Source organism: Prionailurus viverrinus, chromosome A1 (assembly GCF_022837055.1).
Source record: "Prionailurus viverrinus isolate Anna chromosome A1, UM_Priviv_1.0, whole genome shotgun sequence".
NCBI classification, from domain to species: domain Eukaryota; kingdom Metazoa; phylum Chordata; class Mammalia; order Carnivora; family Felidae; genus Prionailurus; species Prionailurus viverrinus.
Window position 1 is genome coordinate 165,135,193 of NC_062561.1, and position 23,566 is coordinate 165,158,758.

Genomic DNA, 23,566 nt, shown 5'->3' on the forward strand with positions numbered 1-23,566 from the left:
TGCAGAAGGTTGAAACTAGACCACTTTCTCACACCATTCACAAAAATAAACTCAAAATGGATAAAGGACCTAAATGTGAGACAGGAAACCATCAAAACCTTAGAGGAGAAAGCAGGAAAAGACCTCTCTGACCTCAGCCGTAGCAATCTCTTACTGGACACATCCCCAAAGGCAAGGGAATTAAAAGCAAAAGTGAATTACTGGGACCTTATGAAGATCAAAAGCTTCTGCACAGCCAAGGAAACAACCAACAAAACTAAAAGGCAACCAACGGAATGGGAAAAGATATTCGCAAATGACATATCGGACAAAGGGCTAGTATCCAAAATCTATAAAGAGCTCACCAAACTCCACACCCGAAAAACAAATAACCCAGTGAAGAAATGGGCAGAAAACATGAATAGACACTTCTCTAAAGAAGACATCCGGATGGCCAACAGGCACATGAAAAGATGTTCAGCGTCGCTCCTTATCAGGGAAATACAAATCAAAACCACACTCAGGTATCACCTCACGCCAGTCAGAGTGGCCAAAATGAACAAATCCGGAGACTATAGATGCTGGAGAGGATGTGGAGAAACGGGAACCCTCTTGCACTGTTGGTGGGAATGCAAATTGGTGCAGCCGCTCTGGAAAGCAGTGTGGAGGTTCCTCAGAAAATTAAAAATAGACCTACCCTATGACCCAGCAATAGCACTGCTAGGAATTTATCCAAGGGATACAGGAGCGCTGATGCATAGGGCCACTTGTACCCCAATGTTCATAGCAGCACTCTCAACAATAGCCAAATTATGGAAAGAGCCTAAATGTCCATCAACTGATGAATGGATAAAGAAATTGTGGTTTATATACACAATGGAATATTACGTGGCAATGAGAAAAAATGAAATATGGCCTTTCGTAGCAACGTGGATGGAACTGGAGAGTGTGATGCTAAGTGAAATAAGCCATACAGAGAAAGACAGATACCATATGGTTTCACTCTTATGTGGATCCTGAGAAACTTCACAGGAACCCATGGGGGAGGGGAAGGAAAAAAAAAAAAAAGAGGTTAGAATGGGAGAGAGCCAAAGCATAAGAGACTTAAAAACTGAGAACAAACTGAGGGTTGATGGGGGGTGGGAGTGAGGAGAGGGTGGGTGATGGGTATTGAGGAGGGCACCTTTTGGGATGAGCACTGGGTGTTGTATGGAAACCAATTTGTCAATAAATTTCATAAAAAAAAAAAAAATAAATACATTTAGGAAATATACTGAACTAATATATATAGAAAGGTTATTTCAATTTGATGCAAGAAAGTAATTTAACCATTTATAATTAATAAAGCTTCCTATTTTGATGTTTCTATATGCTGAATTTTTATATATCATCTTTGGAAAGTATAGTAATTTTTCTTAAAAATTGATGAGGAACTCATGAATTGTATCCATGGAAAATCAGATACATTGTCCTTTGTAAGAACAGAGATGTGAAGGAATGTTTGTATGTCTTGTTTCTTTTAAAACACATCTTTTCTAAGGGGAATTTAACATATTTTATTAATATTGGCCCAGATCCTGTTGGTAGTCTGTCCTTTAGAAAGACAGGTGAGAGATAATGGGTTCTCGTATTTTATTTTATTGTATTTTATTTTATTTATTTTATTTATTTTTTTTCTTTATTTTCATTTTTATTTTTTTAAAGGGGAAGCGCGAACGCAGTCCCCCACTACCACAAATTATGCAGTCGAGTTTCCCACATTTGGGGAAATCGCAGGGGTCAGCACATCCGGAGTGCAATGGATAAGCCTCGCCCTGGGAAAACCACCTTCGTGATCATGGTATCTCCCCTGCCAGGTAAGTATTTATTTATTTTATTTTTTTAAATGTTTATTTATTTTTGAAGGAGAGACAGAGTGTGAGTGGGGGAGGGGCAGAGAGAGACACACAGAATTTGAAGCAGGCTCCAGGCTCTGAGCTGTCAGCACAGAGCCTGATGTGGGACTTGAACTCACAAACTGCGAGATCATGACCTGAGCCGAAGTTGGGAGCTCAACCAACTGAGCCACGCAGGCGCTCCTATTTTATTTTATTTTTTGAAGTCTATTTTGTCTGATACAAGTATGGCTATTTTCTGTTTTTATTTTTAATTTTTATTTATTATTATTACTATTATTATTATTCGTTTTTATTTAAATTCAAGTTAGTTAACATACAGTGTGATATTAGTTTCAGGAGTACAATATAGTAATTCCAGGTGTAGAGCTTACTTTAAAAAAAGGGGTTCTCTTCTTTTAGATGAATCTCCTATATTGCCCCATCCCAATATATCCTCTGAATCCAATTCTATTTATAAGAAATATAAATTGCTTTTCATTGTCTTCGAGGTAAACTCCAATTATTTAACGTTCATGAACAAGCCCTTTTTAGTTAAATGACTCCATCTCCTACCATTGCCTCCCTCTTCATCCTCTATCTATGATTTTATTTTGCAATTATACTGCTTAATAGAGCCCATGCTATTCTATGTCTCTATATGTTTTTACATGTATGGAAGGATTCTATGTGAGATGCCAACATAATGTAATTTGTCTGGAAAACTGGTGGGGTGGGCACTTTTCCTACATTGACAGAACTTTTAGAAGAGCTTATCCTGAGAGAAAAAGAAGGATGGGTGTGTTGTAATAAGTGAACCTTGGCCTCAGAAGGACAGAGCCAACCTCAAGTTTAGTATGGTGTCCATGACTTGTTCAGCTCCCTGTTGGGCACATGTCTGGATCCTATGGAGACTAAGTAGGAGAGAGATCTAGAAAAATCATAAAAAATGTGCTTTTTGCATCTTCTTTTTGAGTGGAATTCCTACTATGCTTTGCCATAGAACTCCCTAAAGCGTGGATTATATGAAGGTCCAATGATCGCCCCCAGAGAGCTGTGGTTCCCTGTGGTATGATATTCCCTTTATCTGTTGATGCCAAGGAAATGCTACTAGGAACATCCTTTTTTCATTGGTCTCTATAAGACACTTTCTCTGATCTCAGAAATATCTGGTTGTTGTGGTATTGGTGTTGGAATTTGTAGGAACTGGATGTTCTGAATTAATAGATGGAGAAAATTTGGAAACTTTTGGATGTTTGGAAGTTCCAAACGTAATTATTTGGCATCCTAATCAATAGAATCTTGCTAAGTGAATGAATCTTATCTGATATACTCACCTCTGTTATTATATTAGTGGCTAAAATATGTTCCTTCCCCTACTATTTAAATTTTATCAAACTGTGAAATTTCTCTAGAAATAAAGTTCTTTAACTCAAAGACTTAACGACTTAACACTATTATGATGGGATTTTAGTCTCTGTGGCAGGGTCCCAGATCTGATTTTTGATAAGGAGGAATTCTCCAGGTGTCCTCCCAAATCACACCTCCTAACTTCCTGTAGTGTCAGTCCTTCCACAACTGCCTGCAAATAAGCAAATTGCTCTGGGATCTAAGAGCTGATGGCTCTCTGAGGAGAAGGCCAGATACTCCATTTTTGACTCGTCACTCACTTCACTGCTCCCATCTTCACATGAGAATCCTCACATTTATCACTCAAATCATGGAATATCACTGAGCAGGAAAAGATCAGTGGTGACGGTAGCTAGAAAAGCCAGTCCAAAGCACTCATCAAGAAAGATTTGCTTTTTATTATCTTTTTTGCTTTGGTTTATGATAACTCACAGAAGTGGGGAAAAAATCTTGGCATAATAACATTATGGGCTGACATCTACTAGTTTCATGCAGGATTTAGCTTTTTGCTGTGAAAGAAGTAATTGGTGCAAGAGAACTTGAGAGACCGGAAGCAGCTATTGCATCCCATTCAGGAATAATAGAGCTAGCTAAAATTAACCAGTGGGGTTTATAAAATCCAAACTTTCATCTATTAAACCTAGATTAAATTGGACAGACCAAACACAGTCTTAACACTTGACCCATGTGAATGGAAGAGAGTTTAGATATAGCATCAGATGAGCTAGGAATAAGAATGAGCATCCAAGGCTGTGAGCATCCCTGTAGACAGAGCCAATTATTGGGATCTCTGTGTATTGTCTGTGTATTGCTGTGGTGAGGTCCAAAGTGAACCTTCCTTCATATCCTGTTAGGCCTGAGATACTGCCAGATACTTCCTGCCTCTTTAGTACATTTTTGTGGCCCAGTTGTCATATTTTTAAATAGATCCCAACAACCATGGATACTGTTCATGAAGAACAGTATTCTTTCTGTTTTAATGGCATTCAAATGTTTCCCTCTTTGAAACTGACCCAGTCTTATAACTCTGCATATGAGGCAACTGGAGAAGTTAAGCAGCTTTTGGTTCATGTTGGTTGCTAAGACCAGGAGCCAGGTCTTGACTGAGACAGACCAGAGCCAGGACTTTTGTCTGCCTCTCAGTCCACTCAACCTTTTTTTATAGGACGCATTTTTTTAATTAAAACCCAGAGTAAGTGGCTCCTTTTCTATCTGAGAATGGAAAAGATGTCTGAGATGCTCTTGGAAGTCATTAGAGTCTACCTCCCTGGCAAAGGGAAAAACAAAGCTAAGTCTGATCACTTACTTTTAGGGGATTGAAAAATATAAAACCTCAATGAAGACCATACTATAAGACATGGCCTATTATATATTTGTTTGAAAAAGAAAACAGTGACATTATTGACAAAGCACATAATGGCTATATTTAGCTGCAGTTTGGAAATTTGAGGGCATTAAAAAATTTTTTTTTACAAATATTAAAGAGGAACCTACAAAGTGTCAGGTATTGTGTTAAGTGTTTAGGATGCAATGTCCATACTGCTTATGGATATGACTCCTGCCTTCATTGTACGTACTGTCTACAGGGGTATATAGACAAGTAAGTGGGTAAGTAAGGTGCAGTGTGAAAATGAGCATCATAGGGGAAGTATAAGGCATAGGTGAAGTACTTAGCAAGGGAACTACATCTAGACATGGGGAGTCTGAGAAGTTTTGCCAGTAGTAGTGAGATTTAAGCTGAAAAGTCAAGGATGAAGAGAAGTTAATCCAGTGAAATGGGAGTTGGATGGGGATGGGCATGCGTTGTAGATAGAGGGGCAGCATGTGGAAAGTTTCCAAATTAAAAGAAGAAATAATTTTTCAGGAGCTGAGAGAAGTTTGCTGAAGTATGTCGGCTACAAACTTCCCTGTGGTTATTTCAATGGTGAGTATACAACATTATTTTTTTTCCCTAAGGGCACACATTATTTAGCAAATGAATACTTTTTCTAGACCTAGACATTTAGGAAACAATTTTGGCTCCCTTTTGTCTTCTGAAGAAGGGGCAGAATGTTAATCTCCAAACATACTGGTTATTTATTATCTCTGCCTGATGTGTGTGTGTGTGTGTGTGTGTGTGTGTGTGTGTGTGTGTGTGAGTGTTGCCGGGAGGAAGGGCTACCATGCTTCTACATAACTTGCACTCTGTGGATCATGACAAATGGATACCTTCTGTTGTCCACCTACTGGCTGTTGTCCCTTGCAACATAGAATGCAGGCATTGTGGTCAAAAACTTTGTGTCACGAGTCATATACAACTGTTAACATGTTTCCACCTCCTGGCTCTCCTATACTTTATCTATTTTATAACTTTCTTGTTTGCATACAACACCTCAGAATCCTACTTTAAGTTTCTGAGAATTCTGCCCCTGGACAATTATACTTGACAACGGAAAGGGAATAAAACACACATTAAAAAATGATTGTAAGCAACTTATGCCTATCCAAAGGAAACTGGTGATGAAAAATTTTCCTGTGTATGTTTCTCTGTGCTGAAACAACTTGCTCCCTTCCGGCACAGCTGAGGCTTATATATTAGGTCATTCAATATTAAAGTGATTGTGAAGATTCCTAATTCACAAATATGCCCTAATAATGTATAGTAATTTTTAGCAATTATTTTCATCATTATTAATGATATTAATAGGTAAAATTTGTGTCATGTTACTATATATCAAATATTGAGCTAAGTGTTTCATGCTTATTATTTCATTTAATCTGCATAATGTTCTTATGAAGAAGGCATTATCCTTTTCTTTATCTTACAGTTAAAGAAATTGAAGGATAGAGAGGTTATATACGTTGCCCCAAATCACAGAACTAATATGTGGGAGGAAGAATTTGAAACTAGGCTGGCTGACTTCAAAGGTCACTTGTATACCAAATAGAGTCTGTTGCTGAAGATAGTGGCATCATAAAAGTTTGCAAAAAGAGAAAACTAGCAGCATATGCAAGAAACTGGTTGGGTATGATGTTAATTTAAAGGATAAGTTTCCGTGGCATGATGGACTGTCTTCTTATGGGTATTTTCAGGATATTTATTAGGTTAAAATTAACTTGCAGTTCTTGTGGATGCTAATAAGCTGCCCTGTTTACCTTGAAGCTGAACTTTACAAATGGTATTGTACCTTCATAACCTTGACATTTATTAGGGTTTGAAAAGTGCTGCTCACTCCTTGAGAAAAGAGAGTAAATGTACTCTTAGAGTGCTTTGAAAAAAAAAATCATTGCTATATGTGTGAATTGTTTGAGTGGTTCTTTATGGTTTACCAAGCACTTTTGCATTATTTTCTTTTATTCTTATAGCTCTCTGAGAGAGAGAGAGAGAGAGAGAGAGAGGGTATTATTGCCTCCATTGTGCTGAAAAGGAAACTTATTATTGGTGAGTGAAGGATAAACCGGAACCAGAACATGAAACTCTACTCTTTTCCTTAAATACTTCTTTCCCTCTATATACCTAGATATAGTTTGGAAGAAAAATAGAGGAAATTTTATAGGGAATAATATGTAAGAAGATAAAGTCAGCTCCCCGTAGGTAAGCTAGAATGTGACTGCCTCTTGGCTGCTTACCATTGCCAAAAATGACTTGGTTAATAACCTCACTGCAGACAATGAAATTCCCAATTACCACAACACATAAACGTGGCATATAGCTTCTTTGCTGGCACCTACTTTTATGTCATTAGAAGAAAGCGGGGTCTTCATGGACTTCAGTTCTTCCTCTTTCCCCAACCCTGATGCCACCAGGGAGGGAAGACAGATGTTTGTAGAGAGGGGCTTTTATAAACCTTAGGAAATCTCGGGAGCTCCTTCACTTTTTATGGAAGAAACTCATGGACTATGTGGCAAGGATTTAAAAAGATTTTGTTATTTTAGTAGATAGAGCTAAGGTATATTTTCTGTTTTAGAGCCCATTGTAGGGAGAAAACTCCATTCCAGTGATTTGCCGACATACTCAAATTGTTGCTAAAATTTGTATTCAAATAATGTACGTTTTTTAGAAAATGTAGGTCTTGGCCAAAATTTTCCATATTGAATTACAGAAATAAAAATGAGGCACGTGGCACAATAATTGAGTTGAGAGTGTAGATTTTGTTAAAAAACAGGCAAGAACTGGACACGAAGACATGTTGAAGGAGACCTTGGTAGCAGTCCCAAGAAACAACAATGATAGCCTGAAGCAAGTATCTGAAGTGACCAGTGTGCCTAGAGATCGTGGCAAATAGAAAAGACAAAAATCAGTGTACGTCAGCTAATTGGATAATATCTTTTTTTGTTGTTGTTGTTAGACATACTTTGTTTTTAATTTAATTTTTTTTTAAATTTACATCCAAATTAGTTAGCATATAGTGCAACAATGATTTCAGGAGTAGATTCCTTAATGCCCCTTACCCATTTAGCCCATCCCCCCTCCCCAACCCCCTCCAGTAACCCTCTGTTTGTTCTCCATATTTATGAGTCTCTTATGCTTTGTCCCCTCCCTGTTAAAACAGTATTAGCAGTAATTTTACAATGATCACATGTTCTGGGAACTTGGTGATCTTCAAATGTGATAAAAAATAATTTCCTCCGATTGAAGAAATACCTCATTGTTAGACAAGTGCTTACAGTCAGAGGCTGGGTAGCAAAATTGTCCATTTTATTGGCCAAAACATCTAGTTTGATGCAGACTAGGAAAATACCACAACCCAAACAACTGGAAGAAAGCAAAATGACTCAGGGGCTGAGGGGCTGATTTAAGGCTCCTTTAGAAAGAGAGATTGAGGTCTACCCAGGGCAGAGTCTTCATGACTCTGGTGAGGACGTCGAGTCTCTCTGCTTCAGAGATGTAGGCCTTAATCAAATCTGTTATATCTGGGTTTAGCTCACCTCTAGTTTATATAGTTACCTTTAGCGATATCTATCATTGGTCTGCTGCAGACTAGCTCTGTGACCTTGGTCTAATACTTAACCTCACTGGATCTTTTTCTATAGCTCAATCAATGTACTTCCCATTCTTTTTCATTCCTCACAGGGACGCCTGTGAACAAATAACAGTGAATGTGAAGTTGTTTTGAATTTCTCGGAGGAAAGTCACATTTAATGCTGGAAATTATTGCTATTATTAAAGTTTATTGAAGTTAATGATTATTATTAGAAGTTCATTGGGATAAACAACACTGCCAGTCAATATTTGAGTAGCTCTTAGCTAAAAAATCAACAAGAGTTAAGCTTAAATGTTATGAGGGTTCTGCTGAAGTAGATAAAGGTTTAGGTAAAAGACATTTTTTTTTCTAGGAAAAGCATTGAACAGTAGGTTTATTTAGGACCCACAAAAACATTTTCTTAGATTTTTTAAAATTGGAATTGGAAGGTGCTCAGGTACCAGGTAAAATCTATTCTGTTAGATGAGATTTACTCATTTCAGGGATGGCTGACTAGCTTCAGTTTTGTTTTCTGTTCCCTCCATACATCTTCTTTCCTCCTAGCCTCCTTCACACACAACTATGAAATAATTATAAAAGCAGTGCATTCAACAGCCTCAACTCAGCAACATACAGATATGTATTACTCATTTTTTTTCTATGTTTTGTCAGCATTAATTTTCTGTTCCACTACCCACTGGTAAGACTGGGGAGTAGAGAACCTTGATATTTACAGTAGAAGTATCTCAGTACATTCAGATAATTTTCTTCAGGTCACATTCACTACTCACTGTGGTCAATGTCTACTTTCAGTGGAGGGGTAGGGCCCTGCATTCCGTTTCACCTGTATTTGCTAATGCCTAGGGTCTAGGTAAGGACTGACCGACATGTGAGGGACATGAATGATCTTTGTGAGGACTTTGGGTCACCTCTCTGATTGGCCGTTGCCTCTTCTCCCTCTAACACTGGCTGCTTGATAAGATTTGATGCAGCTGGTCCCTAAGTTCTGGTTCCTTTGTATGACACTTGAACCAGGCATTGGTGACTAGGGGGCATTCTCTCTGCAGCCCTCTAACTTGAAGAATCATATGGGGATGCTGCCACCTCTTTTTCCTCAAAACTCCTAAACAGATGGTCTTTGAGTTCCTCAGGTGATAACCTATCCTTGCCTGACATTATTTTTACAGTGTGCTCTGAGCCCTCAGAAAGCCTCAGAGCCCCCACCATGGAGCTTCAGCTTAGGGAGAAATTCAAGAGAGTAATCTTTGCCCTATTCCCAACTGTTTGCAGATCCTGGTGCTTAGCAAACAGCTTAGTAAAATCAGCTGCCTATGAGATATCTATGTACTCCCACAAAGGAGAGAAGAGAAAGGAGGAGTACAAGTGCTCTACAAATTCTCTCCTATCATCTCTACATGGATACCCCTTCTTTCCTACTACTAGGCTTTAAAAAAATTTTATTTATTTACTTTTTGTTGACAAAATTTTGGTTTCTTTGGAAACTCCTAATGCCAGGTAATTGGCATAAAAACCATTCCATTTCACATCCCTACATGATTCTTGAGTGGATCTGAATCTTTTATAAATTAGTTTTAAAAGTTGTTTTTATTCATTCTCTTTAATTAGGCAAAACAAGACATAAATTTTTCATGGTAAATGAAATCTCTCTCCTATTATAAAAGATGCCAAGAGATAAAAATCTAGGCTAATGAGTTCCAAATTATGTATATGTGTGTGTGTGTTTTTCTCCCCATAAATCAGAAGTGCATACATTGTTTTCCCAGTTTTACTGATGTGGAAAATGAGTCTCAGAGTTGTCTACATATCTAATAAAAGGCAGAGGATATATTCAAGTTGAGGTTTGGCAAACTTCAAATGCTGTATTCTTTCTGCTAGAGGAAACAACCCTTCAGCAATTCCACTTGGTAGGCCAGCATTTGAACCCTATTCCTAAGTGTGAGAATGGTCTTTTCTTTATGAGTCTTGGAAGGGGCATACCTGCTTCCCATTATATAAAGTGAACATATTGGATGCTTTCTTCGATTCCCTTGCAGCTAGGACAAGGACATGTGACCTAGGCACTTCCAAGTCAGATGTGATCCTCCTAGAATAGGGGGCACTTTGAGGAGTTCTGTCTGGTCAGCAGTAGCAGTGGCCTTCCTTGGTTGAATCTTAATGGTACCAGGGCATGACTGCCAGTGTCTGTGTATACTGTTGAGGGCTCGCAATGATGACAGTGCAAGCTGCAAAGTGCAGGATTTTGAGATGGTAATCGTGGGGTTCTGACCAGGTCAGTGGCCTTATCTGGGCATATTCTTGGCTGTCTATCTATGCATCTGTTTCCCCAACTTTTCCAATGGATCTGAGACCTACCTAATATTCTTTTCATAAATGTCTTCCTATTTAAATGAGCCAGGATTGGTCTTACTTACTTACTTACTTATTTATTTATTTATTTAGGTCTTATTTATTTATTTATTTATTTATTTATTTATTTATTTATTTTCAGGTTCCAATCTATAGTCTTCTGAATCCTTTTTAGCCCAATTCTTCTGTGTTTTTTTTTTTTTTTTTCCTGGGTTTGAGGTCTATGGAGTTTATTGCAGAGCTAGGTAGTATTTCTATTGGACACGTTTTGCAAAGTACTATCCATGGTTTCCTTAAAACTAAGGGTGATTATTAGGATATGAAGTGTATAATTGCCACAACATACTAGGCAAAATGCAAGAGCATAAATGATTTTCCCCATAACTTAACAGGCATGGGCTTTGGAATTTGTGAAAGGGGAGCAAAATAAGCATTTCTTTTAAAAAAAATTTTTTTTAACGTTTATTTATTTTTTAGACAGAGACAGAGCATGAACAGGGGAGGGGCAGAGAGAGAGGGAGACATAGAATCTGAAACAGGCTCCAGGCTCTGAGCTGTCAGCACAGAGCCTGACGCGGGGCTTGAACTCACAGACTGTGAGATCATGACCTGAGCTGAAGTCAGACGCTTAACCGACCAAGCCACCCAGGCGCCCCCAAAATAAGCATTTCAAGTGATTAATTTTATGAAGTGAAGCCCTTCAGTTGCCATCTGCCTAGCCTCATCCCCTCGGTTCAAGAGTTAATGCACATGGGAGCACCTGGGTGTTTAAGTCAGTTAAGCATCGACTCTTGATTTTGCCTCAGGTTGTGATCTCATGATTCCTGAGTTGGAGCCCCATGTTGGAGCCCTGAGTTGGAGCACAGCCTCTGTGCTGACAGTGCAGAGCCTGCTTGGAATTCTCTTTCTCTCCCTCTCTCTCTGCCCCTCCCTTGTGCACGCTTTCTCTCTCTCCCACAAAATAAATAAATAAACTTAAAAAAAAAAAATAAAAACAGAGGCACCTGGGTGGCTCAGTCGGTTGAGTGTCCGACTTCGGCTCAGGTCATGATCTCACAGTTTGTGAGTTTAAGCCCTGCCTCGGGCTCTGTGCTGATAGCTTAGAGCCTGGAGCCTGCTTCGGATTCTGTGTCTCCCTCTCTCTCTGCCTCTAACCCACTCGCATTCTGTCTCTCTCTCTCTCTCTCAAAAATAAATAAACATTAATAAAAAATTTAAAAATAAAAATAAAAAATAAAAAAAGGCTTAACACACATGAAGCCCCTTCTACTCTGTCCACCATTCCCTTTCCTACCATTCTTTATTACTTTATGTACTGTCTCTCTCTTTTTTGGTAAGCCTACTCCAAACACACATCTATACATGGAATAGATTCAGTGGCTCCTCAAGAGTGGATACTGTGTCTCACTTGCATGTTTCTCTCCAAAATCCAGGCCGATGCCTGGAACAGAGTTGGCAATCAGTGAATATTTATTTGAAGGAAACAGTAAGCACTGTAAATTCTGGTATGGTTAATTTCTTTCCAATTTAACCCTTTCTTAAGTTAAATTTTCAAAAGAGATTCCTCTACATGATTTATTTAATTCTTCATTAAACTTCCATGATTTGTTTGGCTTCTTCCAAAACCTCTAGCTCTGTCTTAACTCCATCCTTTCCATATTCTCTCCCACCACCACCCCCTCCACGTAAACCCACATATAACCAGCGTGCCCTACACAACAAGGTGGCCCAGGGGTCATGGCTATATTCTTTTAACTTTAAAAATCTCCTCTGAAAAACCTTGGTATTAATAGCAGCACATTTTAAACTACCTTGTGTGTTTACTTTCTTTGGCCCCACTTCACTGCTGCCACTTTCAACCCATTAAGACTTAGGAAAAGGGTTTTGATTGCTTAGTGACACATGATTATGTTCAGCATTTTAAATATAATTTGGGGAAGAGAGGAATTTAGATTGGGCTTAGACATGCCTTTAACTTTATATGTTTAGAGCCTACGTCCCAAAGTTCTCTGGTACAGTCATTATCCTAGTCTATAGTGTAAAACTCTATTTGTGTTATCTGTCTCAGAATTCTGAATTTCATGCTGTGAAATATGGGGTTCCATTTTGTAACACTCCCTTTCTAGAACCTACTCTTTATTTTCAAAGAGAACAAGGATTATAGTGGAAGAAAAGAATGAGGATAATAATGGCTCCATTTTTACAAGCACCCTGTCAGGTTTTTGTGATGTAACCTTCGTCAATTTAAGTAAAGGCAGGTGAGAAAGACCCAGGGGCTCCAGCCACACAAGGCTGCCCTACATGTCCCTACTGTTCCATCTAACCCTAACTCTCTCCCAGTCTTTTCAAAAGGAGAAAAGAAAAGGACATGAATAGTTCCTGTCTGTTGTACTACAAACTGGATAGGATATATCAAAGAGGAAATTACACGTCTGGGATTTGGAAAACATTCATTAGGACTGATCATAGAGCAAATTGACATGGACCGGTGCAATGTGCTGGCCTTATAGTAGATTTAAATATATAGAACAAAGGCAAAGACAGGCAGTGGCTTAACCTTGATTTTCAGTCAATTTCTTTAAATATCTTTTTAACATTTCTACTGTATTTCGGGCATAAAAAGTACTGAGATCTGTTTCTAAAAAGAAACTATGTTAAGTGTCACATTGTATAAACATACCTTTGGAGGCATTTACAGTTTAGTCAGGGAAGAGGCATGGAAGAGGCATGGAAGAAATATAACAAATCATAATACTATGTAAGATTTAATAGTGACTACTGTATAGTGATTAATTACCTTGTGCCTTAAACTGTTCCAAATACTATACTAATAGGACCTCTTTTTAATCTTCATAACAACCTTATTATTAATCTGCATTTTACAAAGAAACTGAGACACAGAGAGGTGGCCCAAGGCCACACAGAAAGTGAATGGTGGAACATAATTAAAACCCAGACAGTCTGGCTGGAGAGCATGTGTGCATGTTTTAGACAGTAATAAGAGGTGACATAAGGCAGTACATGTTAAATGAATGTATATTTCAGAGGTGGCAAGATGGTGGGTTGGGCTAAACCTGTTCCTTAAGGGTTTGGGTCACGCTCAGTTTTGCCTGCATGTTGTTTTGAAAAGTTTGTGTGTATTTTTAAAAATTTTAAATTAATTTCAAGTATTTAAAAAGTGAGGGATTTTACATACATATTCAGATTCTGGCTTTTCCCGATAATTCAGATGGTATGGATATCCTCTACCCACATTCTTATGAGGAAACATGGTCTGCAACTGAGTAGCTGCTGTTCAGTTTAAAAGAGACATTCCTTGGGGTGCCTGGATGGCTCAGTTAGTTAAGCATCCCACTTTGGGTCAGGTCATGATCTTACTGTTCATGGGTTCAAGCCCCACATTGGGCTCTGTGCTGATACCTCAGAGTCTGGAGCCTGCCTTGGATTCTGTGTCTCCCCGTCTCTCTGTCCCTCCCCTGCCCACACTCTCTCTCAAAAATAAATATTTAAAAAAACTAAAAAAAAAAGAGGCATTGCTCTTGGGGCTCCAGGGTGGCTCAATCAGTTGAGTGCCCCTTGTCAGGCTGGCTGTGTGCTGATACTGTGGAGCCAACTTGGTATTCTCTCCCTCTCTCTCTGCCCCCCCCCCCCCCCCGGCTTACAGTCTGTCTCTCTCTCTCTCTCAAAAATAAACTTAAAAAAAAAAAGAGGCATTGCTCTTCAGTTGGCTGTAGTCCTTACCACTCCCTTTTATTTCCCATACAAATGTATGTCAGCAGCCATTTATCTTCCTGCTTCAATATTTTGTTTCTTTTGTGTTAGAGTTAGGAGGAAAATTATATCTTGTACTGATGTCTATATCAAGTATGAGAAAAATGAGAAATGTGCATAGATACCCAGCATTTACAGTTACTCATGCATGTATGTTATTGGTCAGGTTTGTGAATTTGAGGTTGTAAACTATGTAGGCTGTAACACAAGGCTCACTTGTATAGGAAAATTACTAAATATAAAACAGGAATTTGCTTGGGCCTTACAGAGTGGGTAGGATTGTCATAGGTAGAACAAAGTATGTTAGGGACGGTAGGAAGGTTAAATGGGTAAAAATCAAATTGTAATTTGTATAAAAAATAGATTCAGTAGCAAAACAATCATTACTCGGTTTTTGACTGGAGTAATTTGTGATGGTTTTGATGGCTTCTGAGGTTGCGGTGAATGGAAGGCATAAACAAATCTTAGAATTGTTTCAATGAAAGGACATACTATGTCTCCCCTTTCTCTGCCCTTTGTCTCTAAGACAGATAGACAACATACTCAGATATAAACATAAATACCCAAACATACAATATGTGCACACACACATACAATCTTTACCCCTTTGAATTGTTCAGTGGCTTTAAGTGACAGGGTAAGACATAATCTTGATACAACTGCCACAGTAAGTTAATTGCTAGACCATAATTGTACCAAAACATTCAGGTAATAGCATTAGAGATATTATTTTCCTTCAGGCAGGCACTTCTGGCATCCACAGGGCCATAGAATCAATAGAGAAGAAGGGATGAACCCTGGATGCCTTATAGACAGAATCAAAAGGTAACCTTTTCCATGGGATTGCCAGCCAGTCAAGGTCTGGCTTTTCAAATTACCTGGCAAGGTCTTCTGTTGTCATCTTATATCTACAAGCCCTAAGTGTAGTCTCCTCCAACCCGTATTCCAGTTGGAAAAAATAGTTTTAAAAAATATCGTTTTGAATAGGTTATTACCTGGCATCTTTCAGAATAATAAAATAAAGAACAATTTCAGAACTGTCCTTGAGTGCATTTGACTGCAGCATCTTCATGCACAGTGAGGCTCACTGAGCATCAGTTTGCCACACTTCGCTGTACTAGAGGTAGTTCTCAATGCAGTCGTCCATTTCAATTATCTTATGCCAAGAAAATGAGTATTTTTTAAACTCTAGTGGCACAATTTCCTCTCTTACGTATTCTGTCTTAAAAGAAAATATCACTTCCAAACAAAAGCAAGTATTTAAATCTCTCCCTCACTCCTGTCCATCCCTATCTTTAAAAGATTAGATATCAGAGCAAAATAATTTGTAGTAACTGTGTAAATTTTTAAGATGTAGCCTGGCTGAGCTACTTCTGTTCGATACATAAAATTTTTCTTAATAAACTGCTTGAAGCAAAATAGGAATTTCACAGGTGGTAAGTCTATTTTTCTCTCTTCAGATATAACTGCTGATTTCAAACATGTGCATTTGGGACCCATGGACAATAAAATTACTGTCTTGCAGATGCATAATAAATAAATGTTAAAGGTTGAAAGTATATGCAAAGCACACACAAAAGCAAGTGCTAACCAGGTTTTAGAATTCGGAAGTGTCATAGCATTTGCTGCCGTGGAAAGGGCCTAGATATTTTGAGGTTTTATTCTGTGGACACTCATTTTCATCTGTAAGGGACTCCCTTCCTTTCTTCTCTCCTTCGTCTGTCCCTTCCTTTCTTTGTAACTTGAACATGTGTGCTGCCCTAATAGTTACTGTCCCAGGTGCTAGGACACAACCTCCCTCTATTAGTCTGAGAGGTGTTAAACAGGTTGTTTTAACAGAAATTTATTTTCTCACCATGCCAGAGGTTAGAAATTGGAGATCAAAGTGTTGGCTGGTTTGGTTTGTGCTTGGGCCTTTCTCCTTGGCTTGCAGACAGCTGTCTTCTTGCTGTGTCCTCTCATGGTCTTTCCTCTGCGGACATTCATCCCTGGTGTCGCTTCCTCTGTTTATAAGCATACCAGTCATATTGGATCAGAGCCCCAACATTATAACCTCATTTAACCTTAATTACCTCTTACAGTCTCTATCTCCATATGCAGTCACATCCTAAGGTTAGGACTTCAACATATGAATATGGGAGGTACATGCTTCAGTACATGTCACACCCTAATACGAGGTCCCTGCTTTGGAGAGGCTTATGGAATAATAGAAGGAGATAGAGAAGGGAACAAAAGTATGAATCACTTGACCAAGGATAAGTCACCTTACCTCTCACATTCTCAGCATTTTTCCTGTAAGTGATGGACTGGGTGAATAATATCAAAAGTTCCTAGGTCTGATGGTCTGTGATTCCTAGTCTGTGACTAAAATGGTGCCCAACACACAGCGTGAAGTAAATATGGAGAATGGGAAAAGACTGGGCAGGGGAGATAGCAGCAACTGAATGGTTTCTACTCTCTCTCCAGGAGCTACTGGGATGACTGTGATCATTCCCCTTCAGTTTTCTAAGAATGGTTCCCTGTCTCCCACGTATTTCAGGCTGTTGGTGATTTTTATTAATCAATCACCTACCAACTTTATATTCTGAAGGAATGAAGTAACATTTAACAAATTCTAAATAGAACAAAACAAACCCCAAACTCTCTCCTGGGAGCTGAGTAGACATTTTGTTGCCTGAATTTAAGGACTGAGTCCCTGAAAGAATGCCCATGTACCACCAATCAATAAAGTCACTTCTCCCCTACTATAATATCAAATGCATGCAATGGAAACCCTTAGTGTTGCATATTCTGTGAGATATATATATATATCTCACATATATATGTGACATATATATATATATATATGTCACATTTTCATAAATTGTGATTCCTTTCTGAAAATGAATTTCCCTTTTTCTTTTTACCTTTTATCCAGTGTGAAGTAATTTAAAAAACCCATTAACACATATTGCCATGTTAATTGGATGATATTCTTCAAGGTCAAGAAACTATCAATAGATATTGAATAGTGACTATAAATAAACTCATCACAGTAATTAGATTTGTCAATTAAAATTGGGAACAGCTAGCTCTTTATGACTGGATTAAAGGTGGATCACTTTGGGAAAATAATTTTACTCAACATAATAGATAAAGATTGGATGATGATCTCATATGCAAGTTTGACCCCATGAGTGAAATAAGCTTTTGATTTTTTTTCATATCAACAGATTCAGAAACTCTCGCAAGTGTGGATCCTGCTGAATTTTCTCTAAAAATATTTTAAAAAATTGAAATAAGTGAAAACTCCAACATAATATTTACAAGACACTCAAATAGCAAGATCTAACATTTGTTAAGAACTTGGTCTGTGCTAGCTTGTGTACTAAAAGTTTAATGCATTATCTTTTTTATTCCTTGTAAAAACCACATGGGATATATAATTGTCTTTTTTTTTTTTGCAGGTAAAACTTTTCCAAGGTCATTCATACAACTAATAAGTGCCAGAGCTGGATTAAAATTTAGGTCCATCTGACTCCAAGCCCAACAGTCTTGTCACCTCTCTGCATGTCCATGACTAGATAAATACTTTAATTAGTTTCAACTTGTTCATTATTCTCTCCAAGTGAGAAGGTTTTTGGTGAAGAAAAATATAACCCTTGTTGTTTTAGTTTTAGCAAATTTGGCAAGGTTATTCTGAAAACCAGATTGCATAATTTATTGCATAGTTCTTCCTTTTTTAATTTGGATATTTTACAGTGTATAGAAATTTGTGACTACCATTTGCATTCAATTTTGTTGGTGACACAGGGCTATATATTTTCCCACATGTTCTTTCTTTATAAGGGGGTCTAAATTGCATAGCAACTTTGGCATCACTGGTCTGTGGACGTCAAGTGTTTTTATGTATGGAAGAGAGGTGTGACTGTTAATGTTTGATGCTGCCAAACTGATATATTCACTCAGCAAATGATCACTAAGTGCCAATCATGTGCCAAGACCTGGTCTAGGTGCTGGCAATATAGCAGTGTGAGCAAAAGAAAAAAATTCCCAAATTCAAAGAATTTGTTCTGGGGGTAGAAAGGCAGAACCAGTGTGTGATCTCAGAGCTGTCTGACCCCAAAGTGCATACTTTACCGGTAAGCTATTCTGCCTTTATATCCACTGAGTCACTTTTTTTTTTCTTACATAAAACAAATACATTTGGTGTGTCTGTGTGGGGTATAAAAGTTTGGGGGAGGATATAGAATGTATGGGTGATGGCTGGGAAGCAGTCTACTAAGCTACGTCTGTCTTAGTTTATCAAAGTGTGACACTAACTACTGACATGTGAAAGCATGATGCAGTAAGGCATGGTTCATACTTTCTGATTGTTGCAGAAAAATGTCTAGAGTTTTTGGTGTGCCAGATCCCCATAGGGAGTGGCCCCCAAGAACATCTGTGACAAGTGAGGGATTATTATATAGAGTAGTTGTCAATGCTGATAATCACCTTGAACACCAACCAAGTTCTTATTTATTATTTTAATAAATATTGTTATTGAGTAATCCTTCTGTTTTAGGTTCCAGATAGTGGAGATAAGCAAAGATTTGGGGAAATGACAGAATGGAGCATATATGGCAATTATCAAGTATTTTGACATGGATATAATATTGACTGGAAGTGTAACCAGAAATAAGGCTGAAGAGAATAGAGTGTGTGCTGTACTAAATGGTGTTTGATCTTATGGCAGGGAATATGATCATTCATGCTTCTCATACTGGGAACCAGACATCACCGGGAATATATTGTTGATGCTAAGTGGTACAGAGGCTGATATATAAAACTGTTCTTTCTGTAATACCAATTTTTTTCTTGATTACCCCAAGGAAAAAAATTAAAAATATTAAACATGGATACATTAGAAAGACACATGCAAAGTCTATATGCATTTTAACTTTTATATGTATTTTTGAAGTATGCTACACATAGAGAAAAGTGAACATATATGTGTAGAGATGGTAAATTTTCACTGATAACAGCCAATATCCCATCAAGAAATAGAACATTACAAGCACCCTGAACCCCTGTGTGTACTTTCTTGGTGTCTACCTCCTTTGACCAAGAGTAAGCATGCTCTCCTGACTTCTAAAAACACAAACTTGTTTTACCTGTTTTGAATGTTAGAGTCATGGAACCATACCGTGTGTGTGTTCTTTTGTGTGTGTCTGGCTTCTTTCACTCATCGTTACGGGAGAGTCATCAACATTTTCTGTATAGTTGGAGACTATTCATTCTCTTGGCTGTATAGTGGTCACTGTGTGAATATACCACATTTTGTGTATACAGTCTGCTCTTGATGGGCATTTGAGTAGTTTACAGTTTTTGATTAATACAGATAGATGTGATATGACATACAATTCTGTCTTTTCAGGGACATGTGTGTGCATTGCTAAGAGCCAAGTTGCCAGGTGATACATTTGTACATGTTTGGCTTTAAAAGATAGTTTTCCAAAGTGGTTGTGCAATTTGTACTCACACTAGCAGGATTTAGAGTTCTGGTTGCTCTAAATTCCTTGATAAAATTTTCCATCATTTTAATTTTAGTCATTCTAATAGGTATGCAGTAATACTTGATTGTGATTTTTAATTTGCATTTCTCTAATGAAAATTTTCATATTTTTTGTCATTGAGATATTCTCTTTGGTTAAGTGTTCATTCTTGTCCACTTTTTAATTGGATCTTTTCTGTTTTTATTTCTTTTTTCTCAGTGATTCTTAGAGGTTCATTATGTATGCTGATATTAGCCCTTTGCCAAATATCTAAATTAATAGTATCTTCTCTCAGACGACTATGTGTTGACATATATATATATATATATATATATATATATATATATATATATACACACACACACACATATATATGTTTAGCTAATACATAAGACTTCAATAAAATACTGCTCACAAGAAGTCATTTTGGGTTATGCCCCAATCAAAGGATGAAACTTTTCTCATGTATTTGCTCCATTACCACTTCTGGGTCCAAGTACCATATATTCCAGCCTGTCCTGGCTTCCTTTCAATCCAGAAAGATTTGAGAAGCAATGGACAAGGCTAGATTAATAATGCTTGCTAGTATACTTCACAGTCTCAGGAATATAGAGTTATATTAGATTTTGGAATCTAGAGAGTTAGAATGTAGAATATATATATATATATATATATATATATATATATATATATATAATGTATATATATATGTATATATACATATATACATATACATTTATTATGTATATATACACACATGTATTATGTATATATATGTGTGTGTGTGTGTATATATATATATATATATATATATATATATATAGTTTTTAGAAAATGGTGCATTTTTTGTTAGTAGACATGTGGTATGTTTTAAATCCTAGAATGACCATCACTGTTGTTCTCTCGAAGCCCAGTCATAAAGGTCATTGATACCTTGGCCCATATCTTTTGTTTGTACACAGTGTAAGTACCTTTTTCTTTCTGTCACTCCTCCTCACTCTTTATTTAAATATACATATCAGTTAGGAATGCATTCTGCTGTGAATAACAATTTAAACCCATGATGGTTTATTGGTTTCATGAAACAAATTCAGGGGTGAAAGTCCAGAGCTGGAGTAGCAGTTCAGGATGGTTACAAGGGACCTGGTTGCTTTCCATTTTTGCACTTTCCTCTCTTTTAGCATGTAGGTCTTTGTCCTTATGCTTCCTGACTCAGGGTCACAGGATGGCTGCTGAACCTACAGGGAGGGAATATGTTATTCAGGCAGGAAGAAGCCAGAGAGCAAAAGAACTAGTAGGCTAGTTCCTAGTAGGCTTTATGTTCATATTGGAAAATTCTGGGGACTTCTGTCCATTTCTTATGGTCTGAACTCTGACGTATGGCTGCACCTGGCTCCAGAGCAAGCTAAAAAGTGGGGTATTTTTGCTTTTTAGCTCAGAGAGCAAGGAGAGCAAGGACAGAGGACTGTGAAAGGGATATAGTCCCAAGAACAGGTCAGAGAACCTTCACCTCCCTTCTTTCTTATCTTCTTTTAACTATTGGTTATTGTTGTAAGAGTATTGGAGGCTTATTAAAGAATACTTGAGAAATATTTAACATCCTAAACAGTCACTATAGACATCTCAGCTTTCATTTCCTAGTCACTTCAGAAAACAAGACTGGGGTCTCAGTGTGCTCATTGGGGTGTCACTGCTCACAGGCGGTCTCAGTGGACAGAGGTAGGTAATACACACACACATTCCATCTGTATTTATGCCTGCATGTTTATTACGAAATAAGTGAGCTCACATTGATATATTTAATTCCAACCCCACATCATTCCAGCTGTATCTTTTTTTTCCCTCTATTTGTCAGCCCTTTTCCACCCTGAGTAACCTGACTCACTCCCTTTATCCTCTACTTATTTGCTTATTTCATCAATCTGTCTGCAACCAATCTCCTAGCTTACCACTTTCCTCTTCCATCCCTCTGGATGTCTTCCTAGCTTTATTCGGCCTTTAACATCATGTGCCAGATTTCTCCCTCACATGGACATGACATTCTCCTGCTTGAGCTCAGACAACTATGCTAGGCTGCTCATCTGTTCTCGCTCTCTTCCTTCTTCCTAGAGGAAGCTGAATGCTGCAGCTTCTCACTGGTTCAGCGGACCATCTGCACCTACATTGATGGGCCCCGTCAGTTATTTTTGGACTGAATTTTGCAGGAAAAGAAAGGAAGGAGAGAAAGATATGAAAGAAAGTTATTTGCATTTTTATTGTATGCTGTTTTCTAATGTTAGAAATTTTACATTTTCTTTAAGTTTACTTGGTTAATATTTTTTGGATGATTTAACATATTATTTTAAGGTTTAAATATGATACCTACAGAGATACTGAAAAAAATATTGTTTTCCTTTTAGTTATGGAATTAATTGGACATTGATTTTGTCATTTAATGTCTAAAAGGGGCAGATCTAAGCTAATTTTTTCCATGTTATTGCAATATCACATTCCTTTTGTTTACTTGTGGCTCCTCTTATCCCATTTCTGTTTCCTTTTACTTGTATTTCCTTTTACTCTTTGCATCTCTTTCTATAGTCCCTCAAATCCTGCCAGCAGAGATCACAACCCCTGCCAACTCTGGCCTAGAATGCCCTTTGCTCTACCCTCTGCCATCCTCTGAATACTCTCTCTTACGCCTTGAATAATTGTCAACTAGGTTTTAGGCAATCAGGCTGAGTTATTCACAGTAATGAATGCCAAATAAATCACAGATATGTACGGCTCTTCCTAGGAGAGGTTAGGGAAAGAGAACCCTCTGAGTCTCTAAGATCTTCCAGTCCTAGCTTTCAGTCTGCAGAAGTCAGACTTTTCAGTCAAAGTCAGCAGAATTATTTTTTCTTATTCTTCTCTGGGAGGTGACTATCTTACCTTAAGCAATGTGACTTTCTACTCCAATAGATTTCTACTCTTGGAATGCACTGGTCCAAAAAGGCTTCCCCTAACATCTAGGTCAAATATTTTATCTGTTGGAGAAGATGAGTTTAGAGGTTCCAGAAACAGGGGCGCCTGGGTGGCTCATTCTGTTAAGCGTCTGACTTGGGCTCAGGTCATGATCTCACAGTTTCTGGGTTCGAGCCCCACATCGGGCTCTGTGCTGACAGCTCAGAGCCTGGAGCCTGCTTCAGATTCTGTGACTCCCTCTCCTTCTGCCCTTCCCCTTGCACTCTGCCTCTTTCTCCCTCAAAAATAAATAAACATTAAAAAAAATTTAGAGGTTCCAGAGACATCCCAGGACGGCTCCCTCAGTCCTTTTGCTTTGAGTCCGCTCCCCCAGATAAACAGAAACATGCTTCGCTTACGTGTTGGGAACAGTCATGGATGTGAAGCACTTTGCGTTTATGTCTCGGTAAGATACCATGGACATGCCAGTTACTCATTTTATTACTGTAGGTTTTATGTTACAATATTACTTACATTTTCTAGTAGATTTCCAGTCTTTGAAGTTCTAGGGCATAGTTCTCATACCACAACTTAAAATACATAGGGGTTAAGGGACTAAAGTGATAAAGATGAAGTTTAATGAAAATGAGTTGGAAGGGCTAAAGGACAGTGAATAGGTTTCCTCTCCTCTTGATTCCCAAGCAGATGCATGTGTGAGGAACTCTGTTTTAGAAGTTTTTGCATGTCCTGAGTAAAGTCAGAGAAAGTGCTAAAATGATGTGGTTAT

The 23,566-nt window shown here is 38.0% G+C and overlaps 1 long non-coding RNA gene and 1 other non-coding gene across 2 annotated transcripts; both read right to left on the reverse strand.

Moving 5' to 3' along the window:
• Nucleotides 1-1,679: 1,679 nt before the first annotated feature.
• Nucleotides 1,680-1,843, reverse strand: LOC125147522 (U1 spliceosomal RNA). Its single transcript, XR_007145228.1, has one exon. It is a non-coding gene; the product is annotated as a U1 spliceosomal RNA (small nuclear RNA).
• On the reverse strand, nucleotides 1,687-21,482 carry LOC125162523 (uncharacterized). Its single transcript, XR_007151078.1, has 3 exons — nucleotides 21,471-21,482; nucleotides 11,890-11,896; nucleotides 1,687-1,828 (listed from the first exon to the last, which is right to left on the reverse strand). It is a non-coding gene; the product is annotated as an uncharacterized LOC125162523 (long non-coding RNA).
• Between the last annotated feature and the right edge of the window lie 2,084 nt (nucleotides 21,483-23,566).